The sequence below is a fragment of the Centruroides vittatus genome, unplaced genomic scaffold, assembly GCF_030686945.1.
Source record: "Centruroides vittatus isolate TY-2023 unplaced genomic scaffold, ASM3068694v2 contig_970, whole genome shotgun sequence".
Classification (NCBI taxonomy): domain Eukaryota; kingdom Metazoa; phylum Arthropoda; class Arachnida; order Scorpiones; family Buthidae; genus Centruroides; species Centruroides vittatus.
In genome coordinates this window covers 2,401,436-2,421,882 of record NW_027122643.1, presented here as the reverse complement: position 1 = coordinate 2,421,882, position 20,447 = coordinate 2,401,436, and the positions used below count along the sequence as shown (strand labels likewise).

The following is a 20,447-nucleotide window of genomic DNA, read 5'->3' as shown; positions in this document are numbered from 1 at the left end:
TGTAAAGACACTGTTTTACTTCTTCACCAACAATTTCTTATCCACCCCTATCCTATTATAGTGGTACCAACAGAGCCCATTAGCAGGACTGTAGATCTGAGGCTTCTTTTGTATATTGTACAGTACATGAGACATCATACAAGTCTAAACTGAAGTACTGACTGATGCACTGACTCCTAAACCAGATAGCCTGAATTCAATTCCCTGAGTAAGCATTAATTACTGCTCTGAGCCAGCCAGCAAAATTTTCAATTTTGATACCTGATGCCGATACTGATATTGGTATCAATACTTTTATGGTATCAGGACATCCCTACTTGTGTACCATATGCAAGATTTGTATTGATTAATTGTAAGGTATGGAATCGCCAAGACGAGCGATTCCCACCTGTTTGTTATAACGAACTTTCATAACGGAAAAGTCGTTAGGATCGGCCGGTAGAAACGACTGTTGGGAACTTCCGTGGGAAGAACCGTTAAGTTTCAAATCGTCGACCATCGGACGATTGGCCGGCGGAAAGTGACCGTTGGCGGCCGTTGCGGGAACATTCAAATTTGATTGGAGCAGGGTTCGAACGCCGTCGACTATTTAAGCTCGGATCGAAGTTCGTATCGGGATCGGCTGGCATCGGATCGGATCAAGGGAGATCGTCGTTATCGAGGTGCTAACTAACTCTCTCGTTGGAAGTTACGTGTTTGTGTACGAACTTGTTCCTGACTCGGAGGTTTTGTTAATTACAAGTCTGTTTGTTCGTAAGGAGTTCTTTCGACGAATTTGTACGGGAATAGTCGGTTGTTGTTCAGACTAGTGTTTGTGCATAATTAATTGTAACTCTAATTTGGATTATTTTGTACATTTACTATAAATATCAATACTTTTATGGTATCAGGACATCCCTACTTGTGTACCATATGCAAGATTTGTATTGATTAATATATCATATGTAATCATTTTTTAAAATGGTTTTTGCTTTATTGCTTGTGTGATATTGTGTAACACTAACAATAGCCTTGTAGTGTTACACAAGAATACTCTGTTTATATTATATAGTACTGTATACTGTATATATTCATCACCCCCTTTAATGACCGATTTTCCTAAGTTTTGGAGAAGCTTGACTAAAAGATTTTAAGTAAAAAATTATAGTAAAAGTTCTTTATTTTGGATTTCATAATATAAAATTTTATTGATCTTATTTGTAATATTAAACAGAAAACACAATAACCTCTTACCTCTTCTTGGTATGTTATCTAACTGACGTCTTTTTCTTACAACAACACAAGCAACAATTAAAATAACAATCAGGACAACAAGAGCACAAGCACTGGGAACCATTATACTCAAGCTCTTATAAAATGTAGGTCTTCTATCATCTGTACTTGATAATGGGGGAATTGTTGCTATAAAAACATAATAATAGTAATTATTAACAGAAAGATTTACTTTTTAATATTGATTTGCTTACAAAAAAACTAAATAATTTCTTAATTTTTATATAAAAATTTTGCCAAGCTAAATAAATTATTTTTATAAGAAAAAAAGAAAAAGTTTGGAGTAGTATTTTTCCAATGTTTGCTTTCTTGAACTGTTCTATATTTTTGTATAAATTATTTGTGTTTAAGCTTTAATGACATAACTTAAAAATGGATAAAATAATCTGTTTAAAGAAATTTTATTATTCCAAGTTTTTATTTTTTCTGTACTGAATCTATGTAATACATTATAATTTTTATTTTCTATATTGTTTTCTTTTTCATGTGACATTTATCATATCATATGTTTTTATCACATAAAAACAATCATAACGGCAATCAATTTAATATGTTTGATAATTTTATTTCATTGCTTAGTTATTAATTTTACTTTAGATTATAAAAGAAGTAAATTTATAATTTGAATAAATTTTCTCATTATGATTATTTGTAATGAATACATTTTAATTTTAATGCTGTATAGTGAAAGTAAAACTGTCAACATAATAAAACACATTGATTTTTCACTTACATTCAATACATAGGAAATTATTATTATAATTTTCATCAAGATACTATTTAACAAGATTTAATATTTGAATATTTCTAAAACTATAATTCTAGTTCTTAAGTTTATTCTAAAATACTAAATCAATTATAGAATAATATAATTAACTTACCACCACTCAATGTCAATGTAGAAAAAATGTATTCTGCTTCTGTTGCTCCAGCATCACTATGTGCAGTCATCAATAAAGTGTACCAAGTACCTGGGCTAAGATCTGAGATAATTGATACTTTTTGTTCTGGAACAATATTATTAGAAAGTAAAATCCATTCTGCCTGCATATGGGCTTTGTATTGTACAACAAAAAAATTAATGGGGCATCCCACACTATGCCATGTGTTTAAATGAAGAACAACAGCTGTTGCATTAATAGTAAACAAGGCATCTTTAGTCGGTGCAATTGGCACTGAAAATTTAAATTATTTTTTAAAAATTAGTATCATTTCATTAATCTCTGTATTATTCAGAAATTTATTATTATTTTACAAATAGATTGAAATATTCACATAGTTAATACATTGTGAAATGCATTTTTAATTTGCTTTCATTAAAAAAAAATTACACTGTAAATGATAACTAAAAATTTGAATAAATTCTAAGTTTAGAAAGTTACAGTTTGACTAACAATTTAATTTAAAAATATTATTATTATAAACTTTTTAACAGAATATTTTTTCTGATAACACTACAACTATTTTTTTCTATTGGTCAATCTTAAATGTGTATGTCAGCCAAAAACTCTCAGAATCTGGCTTTTCATAAATATTTACTGCATTTTACAAACAAGCAATGATATTATTACTGAAAAATTTCTTTACCATTTTCTATGACAAATTCTGTATGAGTTTTGTAGTGTTTTACTTTCTCAATTAAGCATATAATATACACTAGAGATATAAAAAAGTATAAATATTAAGTGTATTAATGTCAGTTCTACCATATTCTTATTCTTTCAATGATAAAATATGTCATTTATTATCTTTATCAGAAAAGAAAATATTGCAATATTCTTCTAGAACATATTCTGCATTCTAATCTCAAACTCCCTCTTCATATTTCCAGAACTAAGTATCATAAAACTCACCACACATTACTATTCATATCTGAGAAAGAATACACAAATTGCAGATTAGTAATGTACAAATTATTTTCTTCTGAATAAAGGGTAGATATCTGTACTTCTGCACTTGGTATTCATTACTCGTTAAGAGATAACAAATTACTATTGATACTTGATTACCCGAGTATCTACTACTACTACTACTACTACTACTACTACTACTACTACTACTACTACTACTTGTATCAAATATTGTACTTGCAATTCCTACTCAATAGAATTTCATTGGATTCGTGCTAGTTTAAAGGGCTTCTTTTTGTATGTTTAAACACTTGTTGTTCCTACTTAGGTTAATCAGATTTTTCATATATAAATTAACTGTGGTTTCATGTCTAACTTAAAAGCTTCAAAAGAAACACAATTATTTAAAGAAATTATAGACTTTTTATTAATGTAGTGAATATAAATTATAAATTGCAATTGTGGATATTCAAAAATTCACACAAAAACTTTTGTTTGCATCAAACAAATGTCTTTGTGTTAATTTTTGACTTTTTATTAAACATACATGAGTGTTGCTCTCTTAAACCATTGTATAATTTGACTATGACTAGTATCTCAGATGAGCTTAGATTTGGTTGTTTTGTTTATTTTTAATGACTATGGTAACCAGACAATTCAGGCAATTAAAAAGTATTCCTTTCTCTTTTGGCAACTCATTTTCAGTCAGGATATTATTCTCAAAAATTTTAAAGTATTAATTTGAAAATTTAATCACCTAGGAAAAAATACGTTAAAAAACACCTCTTATTTTATAAGTTTCGTTTTATAGCATTTATATAACTCCACCAATTTAACAATAATCTGTAACAACATGTAAAAAATAAATTTGTCCTGGCTAATTTTTATAAAATGTAAGTTTACAAAAATTTTTTTTAAAAATTCAAGTGCGTTTGAAATGACTGAATGAGAAGACACATCCCGTATGTATTGTCTATAAAATTATTGAGTAAACAGGTAAAAAAGTGGACATGATTTTAGTAATCATGTAAAAACACCTTTGGCTGCTGAAACACATTTATTTGCTATAACATTCCATATGATCACCTGAGGATGGCCTAAGCATTAAGCTGAAAGCATTAGTGTAGAGCAAGTAAGTGTATGTCAACAGCCAAAGGTGTTTGGTAATGATTTTTAGTAATTATTCTTTCTGCTGAGTGTGGATTCAATTGAAGCTTACACGTTAGTAATATCCTGTAACAGCAGAAATAAATGCAAAATTTATTTTAGAATTTATTGCTGTTAATCAGATATGTGAATTATATCTGATCAATCAATTACTACTGCAACTTCAAAAAAATGAAAAGTTGCTGAACAGCATAGTGTAGTGCTCTGCTACTCAACTGTATGTATTATTCTAATTGTTTATGTATGTATATATTTGTGTATCTATGTATCACGTTATTTTTATTCCTTTTTTTTGTTGTATCGAGTTTTCCTGTTTATTGTTACACATGGCTCTTCCTTGCTCGTACCATCTTCCCCTTGGGTGAGTGGGGGAGCTACGGGATTGGTTGGATGGTAAGTCATGTGTGGAAGATGGATGTCCAGCCCGGAAATTATAAATAGAAGGACTGTGTGTAAAAGAGCACCTTTTTTTCTCTCGTTTGCATCGCTGTTGAGACATTAGGAAGACACGTGTGGATAAATGTGAGTTCAATCCATTTCCATCTAGAGGTAACCTCATGACTGATCAAAAGGGAAGAAGATAAACAGGAGAAAAATAAACTGAAGGATGCGACAATTGGGCAAATATCCTTGTTATGTGAGAATGCAGGAAAGGCAGAATTTCCTTGTACGTGAGATACACTTTACATGAGGGTTATTGTCTTATGTGCCCTCTGCTTGTTAAGTACTGTGTTATTATTAAAGAAATTCATTTAGTTATAGCTGATTCATTATTTTTTTCCTCAGACCTGTAGGCTCAGATCTAATAAGGATCTTAACAATAGTTTAAACAAAAGAAAATGCCCCAATAAAAAGTATTGTATTTTATAATAAAAATATCAGTATTTATGTTCTATATATTTTAGTTATAAAAATTATTTGTTAGTAATTTTTAAGCATTCAATCATTGAAAAATTACCAATCCTTTTCACTACAAAAATGAGTTGATGATAATTGTTAACTTCATATGTTTTAACAGTCTGTTCTTGATACCTATTAGACATAATACATTAGTAATAAACATATCCTCCTCATACACACCGGGGTGTATATTAGATAAATACAACACTTACTTGAGCCTGTGACTGGTGTGAAAATAAACAAAATCAAATCAACAAATGTTTTCCGAACACCTTCCATGTCCTTCCTCAGATTAAAATGGCTGGATTCTTTTTTATAACACCGTTCCGAACTTTTAAAAAACGAATTTGAACGATGACAGTTCGATTGTGTAATGTCCATTGCGCAAGCGCTGTACCCGTCGTGTTCCCTACTGTTCTGAATCGTCTTTCTCCCGTGTGTTTAGATATTCTTGCATTGCATTCTTTTTTAATCTTAGGGTCACATGACCCCATGTGTCATCAGACCTCAATCAAATCTCCAGGCATCCTCTTGTGATGAAGCTTGCCGAGCAAGCGAAAGAGCCATCTCCTCCCGTGAATTAATGCATGTTGTTGTAGTTTGCACTTTATGAATCTCTATCGCTTCTAGCCATTTGAGGTGGTCTATCCGGGGTGTTTTGATTATTAGTGTGGCTCCCGCAAAGTTCACATTAATGCCCAATTCAGAAGCATACACCTTGAGTGACGTGGTAGCTCTGTTATATCGTACATCTGCCTTATCCAATACAAAATAGCAGCCTTTAGATCGTTGGTCAGACGGGCATACACGCACTCATCTACTCAAGAAGCACTTAAGAACGAGTTGAACCACATTGAAAAGATTGCGGATATACACAGCTACCCCAATATTATTCCAAGAATATCAGAGCGCCAAAAAACACCTACAATGGCACAGGATAACAACCAGGATACGGAGATGGAGAGAATATCCCTCACATACAACCTGACCTTGAAATCCATATACGCATCTATCGCCAAAAGACGTAAGGTCCATTGCTTACAGGAAAGGCCCAACTATCTACATTATGTTATGTAATGGAAATGACCCATCTGACCTGAGTAGAATGCCGGGCGTCTACCGAATCCCGAAGAGAGGTTTAATAGGAATCTGATCTATATAGGATCAATGAAATGCTCAATGGAAATCAGATTTAAAGAGCAAAAGGCAGATATACGATATAACAGAGCTACCACATCACTCACGGTGTATGCTTCTGAATTGGGCATTAATGTGGACTTCGCGGGAGCCACACTAATAATCAAAACACCCCGGATAGACCACCTCAAATGGTGAGAAGTGATAGAGATTCATAAAGCACAAACTACAACGACATGCATTAATTCACGTGAGGAGATGGCTCTTTCGCTTGCTTGGCAAGCTTCATCACAAGAGGATGCCTGGAGATTTGATTGAGGTCTGATGACACATGGGGTCATGTGACCCTAAGATTAAAAAAGAATGCAATGCAAGAATATCTAAACACACGGGAGAAAGACGATTCAGAACAGTAGGGAACACGACGGGTACAGCGCTTGCGCAATGGGCATTACACAATCGAACTGTCATCGTTCAAATTCGTTTTTTAAAAGTTCGGAACGGTGTTATAAAAAAGAATCCAGCCATTTTAATCTGAGGAAGGACACGGAAGGTGTTCGGAAAACATTTGTTGATTTGATTTTGTTTATTTTCACACCAGTCACAGGCTCAAGTAAGTGTTGTATTTATTTAGTAATAAACATTGTGTGACAACTAAATATCTGAAATCAAAGAATTTATCATAAAGATTAGTACTCTTTAAGTTGATAGAATAAAAAACACATGTATCCAAATTATTCATGGTATTCTCAATCTAAAGCAAAAATTTTAGAAAAGATGTATACAACCATTATAAATAGAAATTAGAATCATCTCAATTTATAATTAGTAACCAATAAGCCTAATTAAGATATTGAGCAATTTAAGTTAGCTCAATAATAATATTGATTGTATATGTTGACTGTAATTGTATATGTGTTTCTTCAAATGATAACAAAATAAACTGAGAATAAGGAAATATTTAATTTTTATATAATAGAAGAAAAATCTAACCTTTGAAATTCTTGCAAGAAGTTTATTAGAATAAAAACGTTTTCAACAAAATTTACTGATCATCTTCAGTTACAAAACACATTGTGAATTAATGTGAAGTAATAAAATAAAAAATTTAAAACAACATATGATATAAAGTTTATGAAACAGAATGCATAAGGTATAAAAAAATAAAATATAACTGTAATATGGGTAAATAATAAATAATTTTTTATTTATATGTTCTTTAATGTTACAATGTTATTTTTGAAAGTGATCTTCATTTACATAACAAAGTTTGGGTTGAAAACGTTTTTATTCTAATAAATCTCTTGTTGGAATTTCAAAGTTAGATTTTACTTGTATCATCATTGTTTTCTCCTGTTGTGCAGTAACAATTTTGGATAATTTTTATATATTTAAACATATTTTCCTACATTCTCAAAACACAAATTCAAGTACAGTACATTCTTCAAATTATTATCCAAAATTAGTAATTATTTTCACTTTCAAAATGTACACAAAATTTTTATGTATTTATCTTGTGTTATAGCATGTATGATTAAAGTACAAAATTTTTTGAAAGGACATGTGTGGCATTTCTTTGAGATCCAAATTATTTGATTTTAAATAATGATGATATATGCCAATAAAAATAATTATGGTCATTTATAATTAATGAAAAAAAATATATAGGTATGTATAAATGTTTCAACTAAAATAGCATTTTCTCATTAATAAAAAAATTAAAATGAAATCCATACCAGACCCTTGTGTTTTAATTCCAATCACATCACTTGGTTTTCCTTTACCAACAGTGTTAAATGCAATAATATAAAACTGATGATGAGTTCCACAAGATAAATCATGAAATGTGTAAGTTGTTTGATGACTAGGAACTTGTCTTTCTTCCCAAGTTCCATGCTGTTTCATATGATAGAGAAAATATCCTGAAATTTAAAAATTTTTATAATGATTTTTAATTTAAAAAATTAGATTATATTGATATTATAATTTATACATTTATTTAGTATAATATGCCTACAATTTTTTAAATCCAATGTTATACTCAACCTGTTACAGGACTATCTTCTTTATCAGAATAATTCCATTTCAAATGAATAGATGTTGCTGTTGTGGAAACCAACATTAATGTTGGAGAAATGGGAGGATCTATAAATAAAATTTTTAAAAATATAGTGTAAAAGTTGAAATATTTACAATACAGTTATGAAACCTTTTGCTATGTTTCATTTTTATTATATATGCCTTTCATAATATATTCAAGAAAAAAAAAACAATGCAAATGTCAAAGTTAACAAAAATCGGTAAATATTATATTAATAAGCATAGTTTTTAATTTCCATTATTAATAATTAACACCATTCAAAATCTTAGAATCTCAGACTACTAGATATTTTAGTATTTATACTATTACAATATCAAATTTTGAAGTTAAGAAAAATTTAATCCAATACTGCATACAATTTCTTACTAATATTGATATATCATTGACACTGAATACAAATATTAAATAACAATATCAATGTTACATTAATGATATAAATTTGATCATAATTTTTCTAGTATTTAATATTATTATATATCTATACACTTATTAATTCTGAAATTTCAAACAAGTAAAACATTTTATGTACTGAAAAATGCCAAGTTCAATCTTTGATGCTTTTATAGATGATCATGGCAATCTGAATGGCAAATTAATTTAAGTGCTATCTGGCTCAGTACAGGCACTCCTCACTTTACGACCGAGTTCTGTTCCAACGACTACGTTGTTAAGTGAATTGGTCGATAAATGAGGAGTTTGTGCCGGGAATATAGGATCATTGTAAAATTATACAAATTATGCAACAAACTTCAAATTTATTCATAAAAAGACTATTATAGTATGCTATTAGCATATTATAGTACTTATAAGACAATTATAATATGGCACAAGCCTATTATAATATGCTTAGTGTGCATGTCACCATTCACCACTGATTGACACTCAAGCTGAGAAAGGGGATTCCCCGAATTGCAGGTCAAAACTTGATTGGTCATAAGTGTGAGTGGTCGTTAAGCAGATAGGTCGTAAAGTGAGGAGTACCTGTACTATTTTACATATATTTGTTTCTTTAAGTTGTGCCATGTTATTTTAAAACTGATATTTTTCACAAACAATTATTACTAGCAACATATGTACTATTGGAGATAATAAAGAGCAAATGCACTCTTTTTTGTGTGTTTGCACAACACTCTCTATTCAGTATATTTTTTTTATAAATTGAAAGAGAATGCAACTAAATCTGTGAACAATAATTTCTTTTTAGTCCTTTAATTTAAAAAGAAATATAAACAAATTCCAATATTCACTCATGTTTTTATAAAATTTTGATTTTGTATGTCTACTTTACAATATTAATTACAATATAAAAAAAATTAATGCAACAAGCAGGAAAAAAATTATGCAATAAATTTTTTTTTATTGCATAATTTTTAATATTTTTTTAAAATTTACTTTATTAGTGCCCATTATATAATGTTTTATAAAATTACCTGGAACTTAGTATTGCAAAATAATAATTAATGCATGAAAGTTATTTTGAAATATTTTTTATATTATTATTTTTACTTATACAAATAATAAAACTTTAAAAATTGTTTCATATTATGTTTAAACTACCAAATTTGATTACAAACATAGTATCATGTTTCAGACAATTCTTTGATAAAGAACTATGTTCAAAATTCTATAATTGCTAGGTTAAGGAAACCAATAAGTTTATTTGAAAAATATTTTTTGGATCCATTTTATCCATCATTACCTTTTTGTGTAAAATTTCTTTCAGAATCAACTGTTAATACAAAATATAAGTTCTACACAAAAAGATAATGATGAACCAAATAGGTCCAAGAACTATTTTTCGAATAAACCTATTGGTTTCCTTAACTTAGCAATTTATTTATTGAACGTGTAAATGCTTAAAATAGTTTTTAAATATATTTTTTAATATTGTTGTATTACATCCTATAATTTTTAACTTTTAATAAACATTTTATTAATTTTTTAAGTTTTTAAACAGGACATGAAATGGGGTTTAGATAGTTAAGAGTAGAATTTTCTAGCGTGATGTCAAAAGTATTTGCCTGTCAGCTGTCAGATGCAAACATTGTAAAGACATCAAAGTTTTGATCTTTTTTAAAGTAAGAATTTCCTTTCTCTGATATATTTAACTTTATTTTTTGCTCCAAATGCTTTTGTATATAGTAAATTATATCCTATTAGTTTATCAAAAACTAATTAGGATACTTACATACTGTATATAATACCCAATATATGAAATTAAAGCAAATTATAAAAATGTATTAAATATACTCTCTTATAATTTCTTTATCATAAAATATAAACAATAAATAAATACTATTGTTTAGTAACTTTTCCACATCAAAAAGTGACTTTTTCATCTTGATTAGTTTTTGTCACATAAATAAGACATCTTGTCATGAAGACTTCTTAATGTATCGGGCAGTTGCAAAAACAAAGATGCCAACATACCCATTTAGTTCTACTCGTGAATGAAATATATTGTTTACAAGTCCATTGGTTCTTAAGTAAACATTTTAAAGCTGACATTTGTTTTAAAATATATTTTAGACTTAAGATGTTTTAGCTTAGATAATCAATAACTATTAATAGTCTGAACCTGGGAGTCAGACCAGATCAACAGTCATCTTGACATGACACAATGAAACTAGACATATTGTTGATTTAAAGAAATTTGAAAGTCTGGTCCACTAATGAATCCAGAAAGTTCTTAAAGAAAGGTGATTTCATTGTAATAAATCAGGAAGATAATCACATTCAAAACCAAAAATCATACTCAGAGATAATACAATCTTCACATGAAATTGATTTTATTTTATTGATCTGATTATCCTTTGTCTTTTGCATCTGTTTGCTAAGTAAACAACAAGACAGCTCATCACATTTTATTATGTCATGAAGACATCAACAAAAAATGACTTTTTGATTTTAATTACATATTTGTCATATCTGTATTATCTGAAAAATTGTTGCAGAAAAGTATGTTAATGTGCTTAACAGTATTAATTATACTGTATACTCTTCATATTTATTGTTTATACTTTATCATAAAGAAATTATAAGAGTGTAATGCCATAATGTTGTAAATGTCATTTTTCTCTAAATAAGTTTCATTGAAGAATTGAATTCTAAATGCAATGTTTTCTGCTGCAAAAAATATTGTGGCAATAGTGGCACTGTAAGTGGCTGTATTTTGAAGTTGAATTTGTGTGAAGTCATAATGTTTAAAATGCAAGTCATGTGACTTTTGGTGCTTAAAATGCTACAGCATTTATTTACATAATTTTGATATTCAAAAGAATTTGTAACATAGCAAGTTTTTTACCATTTTATTGTAAAATTGAAATTAATTCATTCACTAGAAAAAGTGTATTTTACCTCTCCTGAAAAGTTTGTTTTTTGGCATTTACAACATTATGGCTTCATATATTTTTATAATTATAATTATTTAATAAATACATGAAATTAAAACAAAAGCAGAGTTACACAACACATCAAAAAACCAGAAAAATCAAAAATTTTGTACTTAAATAAATGATTTAATCCATATGCAATTGTGAGCCTGACAGTTTACAGGCCCGAATTTTTAGAGATTTGTAACTATTTAATTAGTTTTTCGAGAGTTTAATGTAAGCATCTGCCGATAGAAAAACTAGTGAATAATATTGGTTTGGATGTCACCTCGGTTGTCAACATGTAGATGGGAAAGTTGATGGATTGTTGCAAAAGACTCGGTCTCTTATGAAATGAGGTGGCGAAAATTGCAACTTGCACACCTGCGACTTGGAATGTAAACAACGGACTCCTTTCCCACACTAATGACATAAAAGCACGGGCAACTGGAAGCTCAAGACAAGTCGTCTCAGGAAGTTATGTCTGAATTAGTGTTCATCTTGGTCTCCTGGAATAACAGTAGAAGACATCCAGGACTTACGCTACTTCCATAGAAAGATCGATCATCACATACAGCTCTCCAAGTCCATTGAGAGGTATATGCTAGCTCAAATTGGGAACTCTCTCTCTCTGTGAGACATAGAAATTAGGCACGAGATATAGTGCAGAGACTAGTCGCCCAGTCTTGGTAAATATTATATTTTTGTAATTGCTATTTAACACCATGTAACCTTTGAACTTGTATCATCCAACTGTAAATTAGCTTTAGACATTTAATAAATTCTTTGTTTATTGTTAAACCTGTCAACCTGTCTATATATTTTCGGAAAGACACCTGTCAACTTACCAATGTGCTCCCCACTCATTTTTACCCTCTAGCCATCTGAAACGACAACGTGAGTGGTCTTTGCAGACTGTTGCCAAGTAAGTGGTTCCTAGATACACCCCTGGAGCCTGCAGTTTCTCACACAATGGACATTAAAATTGTTTTGTTCCAACTTTTATCTTAGTGTTCTAATTTTAATTTTAAAAAATAAGCAGCACAGAGCATTTTATTTTTTAAATTAAAACATGAAGAAGTTTTGATTTTTCAGGATTTTTGGTGTGTTGCATAGCTCTGCTTATAGTTCTCACCAGTATCTTGGCATTCGAATTAATGCAAAATTTTTAATTTAAGTATTTATAACTTTACATCAAGAATTAGATACAGCATGCATCCTATGCTTATGCTAAACTGAACTATTTACTTAACTTACAGCAGTGATTTCCATCACCCCCTTGGTTCCATAAACTGGTACCCCAATGCAACCAACCTGTTTTACCTTGTGTGAGAAAGGCTGGAATTTTTAGAAAAACTTTTCTATGAATCCCACATTACCATACATTCTTTTTCACTTCTGGAAATCATTAAATTCAATGTTTCTTCTTACCCATTTTAATTGAGGAAAGAGAGAGGTTGTCAGTGACCCAAACCCTTGCCTCCAAAACCCTGCTTTTTTTTTTCACCTATCTAGATTTACTCACTGCCCCAGGAGATGGTAGCATCCACTTTGTAACCACTGACTTACAGCATACAATTACTTAGAATAAGATTTACTACGTATAAGAGCATTTCAAATGAAAAATAAAGTTAAATACATTGTGATTGTTAAAAATACTGAAAGGAAAATTCTTACTTCAGGAAAGATCAAAACTTTTTGCTATGACAATTTTAGAATGGTTCTTATGTAATTTGTATGATACATTTACAAGAGGCATGGATTGTGAGTCAATCAGTTGTTGTTTAATTGAAACAATTTCTATTATAACAAAACCTTAAGAGGAAAGGTTATGAAAATGCTGTAACAGAAACAACTTGTCAAGTAATTTAACATCTTGGCTAAAGAAGCTAATAATAAGCTATGGATAATGCCACTTGCTATCAGATAAACAAAATAAACTGAAAGTGATGGCATGAAATATAGCCAAAAACCCAGTATTTGGTTAACTGAACATAAACAAACCTAGTGTTTGGAATCGGGGTGTAAGAAAGAAAGGTAAGAGAGCTCTGTTTCAAAACTGTCCAAGATTATTTATTTCTTCACATATTGTCTACCAGAAGGCACAATAGTTGTAGTTGGCTATTTTTTCATGTAACTGTGTGCTCTATTAAATTCATATGCGTGAAAAAAATTAGTTTTGTTTACCTATGATTTATGACTACTTATGAAAATTATTTGGGTACCAATATTTGCTTCATTTGCTAGTGGCAAAGTGTCTTTCTTAGTAAATTAGTTAGAAATGTGCAGTTTAATGATAGGCAAAACATGTTTTGTGACTGGATGCAATGAAGAATATGTCACACATTCAGAGAAAGTATGTTTATTTAAAGCAGTGGTTCACAATGTTTTTCATATCACAAACCCTTAAAACCCCTACACCATGATAAACCAGAGACCCTCACAGAGTTCCACAGACTCCTAGGGTCTTGCTAACCACCAGTTGAGAAATGCAGATTTAAAGAATTTAAAGATCTGGAATTATTATTGAAGTGACATAAAGTCTGTCTTTTGTGGGATGATTTGCTAAGTCAACAGATTTAATTTACGACAGACATTTTGCACCCCTTATTAAAGACTGAAATGCTACTAACAGAAGTATGTGGAAATTTTTGGGCATAAATGAAAGCTTCAATAAACAAATTACCATCAAATTTTTAAGTTTATCTAAGCTATTTTACATATATAGTTGTAAACTTCTTGCCTCTAATCAATTACATAATTATCTCAAACTCCCAATTGGTAGAAATATATAAGGCTTGTAAAGTATTGACTTGTAAACAGAAAGGAAACAAAAGAAGTGCCGATCTTGCTAATTGGATCCATGTGTGGTCCAGTGATAGACCATTTGCCAGATGGTGAAACTCCTGGCTGTAAACAAGTGAGTTGGAATATCAGAGACGTAAATGTAAGCTTCACTTTTGTCCGATAAAAGTGGATCTGGGTGAAAGCTGTTCGCGCAAGGAAGATTTGTAATTGGTTGGAAGTTTCCATTCAAAAAATCCTTAAATTGCGGAGCGAATGGGAGAGGGAAGAGAAGAGCTTGAGACTGGTAACATGGAAGTCTCAGACACTTGGAAAGCCTGCTGAGTTTAGTTACCAGAGAAGTATGTTCTCTCTATCTCAGGGACAGATAAGTGCTGATACCAGAGCTCCACAGGCTGAAGCCTCTCCAGAGCTTACTAGTTCCTGAAAGCCAATCTAGTACGTGAGGCACCACACTTTGTGTATTCTGTATTTACTGTGTTTTCCAACTTGTATACTCTCTATATATATTTTGTAAATAAACTGTATATATTGTCTATCTTGAGTGTGGAGGTGTGCTTTCACTGAACCTGGATCACAATTATATCTAGTCATGATAAATACTGCAAATCAACTCAACGAGACAGAGTTTGGGGAAGAAACGTCACTAAGCTTATCAAACTGTATTGGAGTGTTAGAAAATCAAGATCACATCAAGAAAAGACTAACTTCATTTGTGAGATGTATTTTAGTCTTCGTTAGACATTCTTCAGCTTCTATTACATAAGTACTAATATCTACAATATTTTAATTTAATTACTAAACATTATATAGACAGTTAGTAGTGTATGTCTGTACAGCCATCTGGTAATCTTTAGTAATTAAGTTAAAATATTGCAGGTAGTATTTATGTAACAGTTGCTGAAGAGGGTCCAATGAAGACCAAAATGCATCCCACAAATAAAACTAGTCTTTTCTTAATGTGACCTCAATTTTATAATGCTCCAATACAGTTTGATAAGCCCTGTTTTACATAGCATTGTAATGTTTTGTTTTAGGTGATGCTAAACATTACTTCATGTATCATTCAGATGACAACAGAAGAATTTTCATATTTTCTGATACTCCTCATCTTATAAAGACAATCAGAAAATGGCTTCTTAATGGACATAATTTGCACATATAGTATTTAAATAAGTTTATAAAAAATAGATTATTTTTTAACAGTAACTTATTTATTTAGTTATTTACTTACTTAGGTTTTGAATGATATCATTAAAAGGAAACATTATCAAGTTTCACTTGCCCTGGATTCCAGAACAGGATACTTAAAAGTTTGTCCCAAACAAACTACTAATCACATTTATCCAAACACTTTTTAAAAAAGGAAAGTTAAATTGGCTACCCAAACATGTTTCTATTAGAATAAGTAAGTATACAATGGATAATAGGTTTATCTAAGTATTTACAATTTATCTTAAAAATAACATGGTTTAAGTAATTTTGAATTTATTTTTAAAATACTTTATTTTGTCTTATAGGTATTTAGCAACTCAATTACAGATGGACTGAAGCTGTTTGCTCATAGGAATGACATCAATATTACTGCTGAGAGTCCAACTATCGGATTCACAAAACATATACTGTATATTTCCACGGATAAGTTGAGGTATAAATTTTCGTAAAAGTTTTATAGTTTTAGCCTATATCTGTCCTATAAGATGACCCCTAAACTATCAATGGCCTATGAATTTAGTTTAGATCAGCAATCATCTTCTGGATAATAATACTGTATAGTGTATATGGAATTATGTCCTATTCCGTAATTTTTCAAATGAACAAATTTTATTTTCTGCCTTGCTATTGTTGCAAACATTCGCACTGATTCGGGCATTTGGGTAACGACCTTCACTATTCACAAAAACATCGTACAGGCTATTCTATTTTGTGGACATGCCCTACTCTCTACTAGTAAATAATTACGGTTTGTCCGTTTTTTTATAATGGTTTTAATTTATACAAATTTCAATCTAATTTTTTTGTATCTGTCCTATAAGACAACCCCGGATTTTCAGGGTCTTTTTTTATGATTCAACTATCGTCTTATCTGCGGAAATATACAGTAAATGATCTTTTTGATGCTCTTAATAGACAATTTCCTTCACAAGATGTGAGAAAGAATCAAATGTTCTACAGCAAAGATAAAAATATTTCCATATTTTTACTTTTTTGCTTTTTGTGACTTTTATAGTTTTCTTTTTAATAATTTAACAAAACTGGTTATTTATTATTTCTGTTGTACATACTTAAAGATAATCTCAAATGACTGAACACCCGAGAAAACAGTGTAAAAAACAAGTAAATTCTACTAGAAGAGTTTTTAACTATCCAAATAGCTGAGGTCTGTGAGTTACTTTACTGTCAGCTATAGATCTGATTAATTTTTCCGGTTAAAACATATCTGTAATTTCAATCAAAATACACTTAAGGTAAGCATACAAGTTAAAGTAAAAAATCTGCATCAACTGGCTTAATTTTTTTATGTTAGCACTTCTTTGGTACAATTCATCAAGCTGGTGAGGGAAATGATCACCAACAAAGCAATATTTGCACACTTGTACCAATTGTTGATGATTTATTCTTCAATAAAACCATCTGCATATGGAAAATGTACTATTAATAACAAAAACCAGTGTTTGAATTGATATATTTTCAGCTTTTGACAACAGAAACCTTTGGCTCAATAAAAACCACTTATATCTTATATATATAATTCTCCTGTCACAATTTTTGTTACCGTACTCCTCCGAAACGGCTTTACCGATTTTTACCAAATTTTATATGCATATTCAGTAGGTCTGAGAATCGGCTACTATCTATTTTTCATACCCCTACACCATTTCCCCCCTTTAAAAAATATATTTATATATGGATTAAGGCTTTTATGTCCAACAGATGGCGCTACCTTCTGACGACCTAAGTTTGCTTTTCTGTGAGGCATTCTGCTTTTCTGTGGGAATGGACTGAAGCAGATCATTTTCTATCTATCTATATAAATAAAATATTTAATATAACGTATAATACGTATAATATAAGTGTAAATAAAATATAACGTTCGTTTGTTCCTACCGATTCCTTTGAAATTTTGACACAGCGTTGCATTCGAATACGCACGTGTTTTTATATAATATACATGTCGAAATTCCCCCTAGTGGGAGGAGATGGACGGGATTAAGGCTTACCGTGAAGAACTCGGCTTCTATTATACTATTTTACATGCGGTTTTTTGCGTTTTTAATTGCGTTTTAATAGATTACGTCAACAGAATATACACTAAAAAGAGATTTTTCGATATTCCCCAGCGGGAAAAGTGACGAGATTAAGGCTTACTGTGAAGAACTCGGCTTTTATTATACTATTTTAGATGCGTTTTTGATTGCGTTTTAATAGGGTACGTCAAGAGAATGTAACTAAGAAGGGATTTTTTGAAATTCCCCCACGGGGGAAGTGTTATACATTTATAATAGATACATTTTGAGCCACAACAACGCGTGGCCGGGTCAGCTAGTTAATAACATTAAAAAAAGCATGGCACTCTTTTAATTCAGATACCTCCAGAATGTGATGCTGTTTTTGATTATGAAACTCGATTACAGCAAAACACAAGTTTGAGACAGAATTATTTACTAAGAGTTTTATGTAGAAAATGTCTACAGAGAAAAAACAATGTCAAGTTTACATTGAAGCATTTTTCTACATGCAGTTCTTTTTTTCAATTTAAAAGAAGCTGAACTTGATAATGTGAAAAATAGACCAAAACTATGGATTTGGCTATAAATACAAAACTGTGAAGAAAAAGCTGTTTATGCAGACTGCATAAAACATATTTTATACCACAAGGCATTGCAATTTCCATGTAAATAACATGCAGAAGAAATACTAGCTTACATAATTCATTATTATATTGTATTGAGAATATGCCAACGTGTAAAACAAAAAAATTATTTGCTTGGGTTGAAAAGCAAGAAAAAGAAAAAAAATTTCAAAGATGCTTTCATAATAAATTTTTTTTCTATTATATGTGAGTAAATATGGTATTTATAATTATAAGACGACCTCACATATAAGACAAGATGTGACTTTAAAGATCAAAATAAAATTAGAATTGTATTAATAAGTCTAATTTACTTTATTTCATTTAATCACAAGTAAATGAACATAAATGCACACATTGTCCCACAAAAATTACTGGCATTTTAAACTTTAAAGCCCTAGTCACACTATGCAATTTCCAGCCGTGCGGGCAACTGCAACCGCGATGGCTGTTCCCATTAACTAGTAATCCCCCCTCGAAAACTGGCGCGACTGCAACTGCAACTAGAAACAAAAAGTTTGTTCTACTTGCGACGGTTGCAAATGCACATCCAATCAGAAAACGTCTTTGTGCCACGTCATACTTTGTGTTGTATATTTGTCAACATATCTTGATTATAACATTTGTATTAACTCAGTTTCAGTACATTTATATCAAATATAGCATTTAAATCAAATCTGAATTTATAAAAGTTATTGTTAGATTTATTTTAAAAAGTTTGATTACTTTTAGTAATATACAATTGAATAAAATAAATGCTTATATAAAAGAAAAAATATATCGATTATAAATGAATTATATCATTCAAGCTTTCCTCTAAACAACATTTACCCTCAAATATTCACTTTTATAAGATTGATAAATAGCATCCAAAACTTCTGGGATAATGACTAATATCGAATTATGAGTCACTCTAAATTGATATGCCAAACTATACTTATATATAATTTAGGCGAAACGTTTCGTAAATTATATTCATATCCGCTATAATCTTCGGCATCTGAAAGCCTTAATTCATTCATCAGCTGGTGAAAGCACGATTGTTTAGCCTGTTGATTTTCATTTTGCCAAGTTTTAACCCAGCATGAACGTTTTTTCTTACTTTTCTCTTCGTATATTCTCACCAGCTCTAACAAAATTAGCACCTTTTTTCTTTTATTCATTCCAGAAAACAAACTGCTTGCTATTTTAATAAGAAAAGTAGCTAAAATTCCATAAATACTCTGAAGTAGAACGTAAAATGTCAGTAAACTCACGAAAGTAGACAAAAACAAGCTACTGTAATTTTATTGGTTTACTATAGGGTCACGTGTTCCGAGTTGCAATGTCAACGAACAATGTGTGACCACGAGAAGACACGCACGACTCGCGCTTGTTGTGGTCGCAGTTGTCTGCGCGGCTGAAAATCGCATAGTGTGATCAGGGCTTAAGGAAAAATCTTGTAAAATCGACAACATAATTTGTTCATGTAAAGCTGGACAATCGCCTTTTTTTTTGCCAATTCTTATAAGTGTAATTGACAAAGAGTAGATTCAACTGTTAAGTTTTAATCCATTCCCACATGAAAACAGATGATTATTCAGAAATCAGAATTTAGAGAAACCTATATCGGGCTCCCATGTGATTTTGGAATTTCAATCTGAAATTCAATTCAAAAGCTTTGCTTTTCCTATTGCTATTCATCTTTACTCCTGACAATATACAAGAACAATTCAAATGACCCAGATAAAATACTTATGTTTTTAAATACAAAAGGGTATCCAGTAAAAAATGTGAATACATGGTTCACAAAAATTATTTGCAAAAATGCAAATAATTTTTTGCTCACATGTATAGGACAACCTAGGAATTTGAAGCTGTGATAAATGAATAAAAATCTTGTCTTATATGCAAGTAAATATGGTAAATAAAGTAAATTCAAATTTTGCAGAGAGAGATAGCATAATTAAAGATTAAATGACTGAAAATAGAAAAATGTTTATGATTTCTTT

The 20,447-nt window shown here is 30.4% G+C and overlaps 1 pseudogene; it reads right to left on the bottom strand.

The window, feature by feature from the left end:
• LOC136985431 (cell adhesion molecule Dscam1-like) overlaps nucleotides 1-20,447 on the bottom strand; it is a 205,500-nt pseudogene that overhangs the window by 46,141 nt on the left and 138,912 nt on the right.